The sequence below is a fragment of the Palaemon carinicauda genome, chromosome 15 (genome assembly GCF_036898095.1).
Source record: "Palaemon carinicauda isolate YSFRI2023 chromosome 15, ASM3689809v2, whole genome shotgun sequence".
Taxonomy (NCBI): Eukaryota; Metazoa; Arthropoda; class Malacostraca; order Decapoda; family Palaemonidae; genus Palaemon; species Palaemon carinicauda.
This window is the reverse complement of record NC_090739.1, coordinates 20,105,224-20,110,223: the sequence shown is the minus strand read 5'-3', so window position 1 is coordinate 20,110,223 and position 5,000 is coordinate 20,105,224. Positions and strand designations below refer to the sequence as shown.

The following is a 5,000-nucleotide window of genomic DNA, read 5'->3' as shown; positions in this document are numbered from 1 at the left end:
ATTTGAATTCCCATAAGTTTTCTCATTTTAATTCTATTCGGCATTTGAATTCCCGTAAGTTTTCTCATTTCTATTCTACTTGTCAGTTGAATTCCCGTAGATTTTCTCATTTCAATTCTATTTGAGAGTTGAATTCCTGTGGATTTTTTCATTTTAATTTTATTTGGCATTTGAAATCCCGTAAGTTTTCTGATATCAATTCTACATGGAAGTTGAATTCCTGTAGGTTTTCTCATTTCAATTCTGTTTGGCCGTTGAATTCCCGTAGTTTTCTCATTTCAATTATATTTGGCAGTTGAATTCTCGCAGGTTTTTTCATTTCAATTATATTTGGCAGTTGAATTTCTGTAGGTTTTCTCATTTCAATTCTAGTTGGCAGTTGAATTCTCGTAGTTTAATAATTTCAATTATATTTAGCTGTTGAATTTCTGTATGTTTTCTCATTTCAATTCTATTTGACAGTTGAATTCCTGTAGGTTTTCTCATTTCAGTTCTACTTGGCAGTTGAACTCCTCTAGGTTTACTCATTTCAATTATTTTTGCAAGTTGAATTCCTGAAGTTTTTCTCATTTCAATTCTATTTAGCAGTTTAATTCCCGTAAGTTTACTCCTTTCAATTCTATTTGGCTGTTGAATTCCCGTTTTTTCTCATTTCAATTCGTTTTGGAAGTTGAATTCCCGTAGGTTTTCTTATTTAAATTCTATTTGGTAGTTCAATTCCCGTTTTTTCTCATTTCAATTCTACTTGGTAGTTGAATTACCGTAGGTTTTCTTATTTTAATTCTATTTGGTAGTTAAATTTCCGTAGGTTTCTTATATCTGCAGGCGATCGCTGGCCTTGGGGCTGGATAATGTCCATCATATTTCGGTGGTGGATAATGTCAGTTTTACAATAAGTAAATTCAAGTCATCGATCTTAGTAAGGAATAACATTTTTAAAAATCCACCTATAAATCGTTGTGTTTTTAAAAAAAATCAAGATTAACATCATGTTTAAAAATCCGACATATCTGAAATTAAAATAATTTTTAAGCCTGTAGGCTTTAATGACGTCGTGGGGTGTACTTTGCTATTACTGAAGGGTCTTAGTAGCGTCTGTATGGTATTTATTTTAGCTTTTTTATCTACTTCCAATTTGATGTTTACTGTTTTTTACCTTGTGTTCCATAATGCAACTTTTGGGGGATTTCACTCAGGTTCCACCTCAACCTTGAACGACCTCCACGACCGCAGTACTTTGTTATACGGCTCAAATTCCAGATTTCAAGTCATATCCATAAATCAAAATCATTACCACGTACAAACGAAAGTGTTATGTTTAGATCAAAGGACATATATTTGTGGTATTAATAAAGTACATATAAATGTTTATCTTTATCGTAGTACAACCTCTCTACCTGACCTTCGAGCTTATTATTATTATTATTATTATTACTATCCAAGCTACAACCCTAGTTGGAAAAGCAAGATGCTATAAGCCCAGGGGCTCCAACAGGGAAAAATAGCCCAGTGAGGAAAGGAAATAAGGAAATAAATAAATGAAGAGAACAAATTAACAATAAATCATTCTAAAAACAGTAACAACGTCAAAACAGACATGTCATATATAAACTATTAACAGCATCAAAAACAAATATGTCATAAATAAACTATAAAAAGACTCATGTCCGCCTGGTCAACAAAAAAGCATTTGCTCCAAATGTTACGTATTTCAGAAAAGTGGATGTACGGTAAGACCCTTCGTAACAAAACATAAGATTTCGCGTTTCCAGTTTGTGTATATCCATTTACCCTGGATTCCATCTACGGATTGAAATGTTGGTTCTGATATATTTGGTGCACGGCTTCCGAGAGGCAATCCGATTAGGATAATCGCTTCGGCCAGCTCTTAATTCATCTGACTTCCGGGAATATTATTCCCTCCTCCACCCCACCCCCCCCCCCCCCCAAAAAAAAAAGAGAGAAAAAACGAGTAGGCTATACACCATCTGCTGCCTTCCTTATTCACTTCCGCTACTTTTATCGTAAACCGATATGACTTGGTGGATTTTCGTTAGAGAAATTATACATGTGGCCGATCGGTTTTTCTAATAAGATAGGCAAAACTGAAATTGTACTTCATCGGGAATTTGTTGAATATTGGTTGTAGAGAGTACTGGGTACACACAAAAAATGATGCTTATGTTACCTATACTGCTTTATGCTATCAATTTCTTATAATTTTGGGAAATAAAACTACGTTCGTCATCCTCAGTTACACAACGCTCTTGTGAGGAGGAATGAAGCCGGTTAGGTATGATTGCATCATTCCGGCACTGATGCCCCAATCCGGGAGTCTGGGGATGCTCACGAATCTGAGACCAATCATGCGGACGGTGAATTTTACCGGAAAGGATTTTAGAGTTTTATTTACGTATTTGACGTGCAGATATTTAAGAACCAACAATTGTGTGTGTGTATGTATATATATATATATATATATATATATATATATATATATATATATATATATATATATATATATATATACATATATATATATACATATACATATATATGTGTGTATATATATATATATATATATATATATATATATATATATATATATATATATATATATGTGTGTGTGTGTGTGTGTATTTGTGTAATTATTTTGTCTCTATCACACGACTAATTTTTCAAATATTGAGCCGCAAAAAGTGTTTAATGTCGAAGTCACTCGGTCTTAATAATTAAATACCCAAAGGGAAAATTCATTTTACGATAATTTCTTCTACGTGAGCCAGGATTGGAACCTACTGTATACCTCTGAATTGAAACAATGTTGAATCGTGATTATAAATCTGACCTAATTTGTCAAGGCAACCATAATCTAGAACAGAATTCTATTTCGATACAGAATCATTTTAATATAATTTTCATGTATCTTGACTCCTCATTTAACCATAAACGTCCTATTTTTTCTCTGTGCCTTTACATTGGCTCTAGATATCATACTTATTTCTGTGTATTCCATTTGAAAAGTGCTTTATTTTTTTTTTTCAAAATTTTTGTCTGATAATCCTAAAGTATTGTAGTGTTACTAATGGAACAACTTAGATCATTTAGTTGTGAGCAAAACCTACAATTGTATGCTTCTTAAACTTATTGAAATTTCTGAACAAATATAAATTTTGTAAGAAGGATTAATAGCGTAGTGTTTGTTTTAATAAACGGGAATAAAGATTAGTGCAAGAAGTAGCGGAACATAAGATCTTAAAATCACATTTTCATTCCACAAATGTATGTTGTTGTGTTAAGAGAACTTGATGGATGCTTAGAATCAACTTTGTCATTCTCGGCGTCTTATAGAACTAGTTGATGGAAATTCTGTCATAACTAATATTTAATCTTTATCAGTTTTCCTTAAATATAAAGCTGTGTATTCATTGAAACACTTCTCTAAAAGTTAACAACATAGTGAAAATTTATATATTGAAAATTTAAATTCCTTACAATGTAAAACAAGGTAAAGAAATTCGATCAAGATGGATCTGTGCTTTGTAACGTAAACTTACTCTGATTTGTTTTCAAGTTTATCTTCAAAGAAGAGAGAGAAATTGTGTCTGTGTGTCTGTGAGAAAGGGGGAAGGGGAGCTAATGGTTTTGAAGCTAGCGCAACTCTCACCTTTAAAACTTTCTCTCTCTCTCTCTCTCTCTCTCTCTCTCTCTCTCTCTCTCTCTCTCTCTCTCTCTCTCTCTCTCTCTCTCTCTCTCATACACAACCGCATACAGTATCGTGGTGGCCTCCACAGCAAAAGCGGAGGTTTTAGTAATTCAATTTAGAAAGAGAAATGGCCCCCTGCTTCTTAGAAGAGGGTTGAATGCTGAAGTGATAAACGATTTTCATTTAAGGCGTAAGGAGATTGGGATACGGGAGACAAAGGAAATTGATTGTAAATTTGCCTAGACGATTACATTTAGGTTTCGTCCTTTGGACCTTTCAAGCGAAACCGCACTTCTTCCTGTCAGAGCAAAATCAGATATCGAACAATGGTTGACATAAAAATGGATTGGTTCTGTCGTTAATTTCGTGATTGGCCAAGACGACCAGGTCTCTTTCAAATATCAATAGAACTCGAATTTTCTATCTCTAGCTAATGATGAATGAGAGTTGGGACGTGGAATGTTTTGGAGTGAAAATTTGGGCTTTAACCAAAACGTTTTATCGAATCAAAGTGTCGTTTTTTTTTTTTTTTTTTTTTTCCAATTTCAGTGGGTCCATTTCCTTTACGCTATTTATACAGGGAGAATTGGGGATTAATAGAACAAAATTACACATGCAATTGTTATGGAAACAAGATGATATTGCCCGTATGGTCCTCCGTAGTGAAACTTTATTATACAAGATTTAAGATCGTTAAATTATTTGATGGTCATCATACGGCATCAAAGGTTTACCTTTTTCGTTTTTTTTTCACACAGAGGAGAGAGAGAGAGAGAGAGAGAGAGAGAGAGAGAGAGAGAGAGAGAGAGAGAGAGAGAGAGAGAGAGAGAGAGAGAGATGTATATATGGAGATTCATGCAATATTTTTCATACGCTCAGCCGGCTTGATATGAAAGCTGGCCACAGTAACGAGTTCTCAAATAGCATCCCACTTTGAATGTTGTTCGGATTGCATGTTTGTAAGGATTCATTTTCAGATGTATATTTCATGCAAATTCTAAACCGGCTCCTTTGTATCGTGTATTATTTACACTTTAATGGGGTCAACACATGAAACGGATGCCAGTCTTTTCTTTAATAAAATGGTAGTGAAGAAAGTGATTGAAGTGTAATGCACGTGATTGGTGCATTGTCAGTTGTCTAGAATCGATATGACGTTTGTTTGTTAACCCATAAATATCAAGCTCACCTATTTTGAGCCGGGCTGAGCTTGAAAGATCTTTGGGGCTTTCATTTATTATCCTTCAAGGTACTCGTTTATGATGCTTGAGGAATTATCAAAACTTACTCGAGT

The 5,000-nt window shown here is 34.0% G+C and overlaps 1 protein-coding gene across 1 annotated transcript in view; it reads left to right on the top strand.

Moving 5' to 3' along the window:
- Positions 1 to 5,000, top strand: part of Alk (Anaplastic lymphoma kinase) — a 1,005,172-nt gene that overhangs the window by 811,724 nt on the left and 188,448 nt on the right.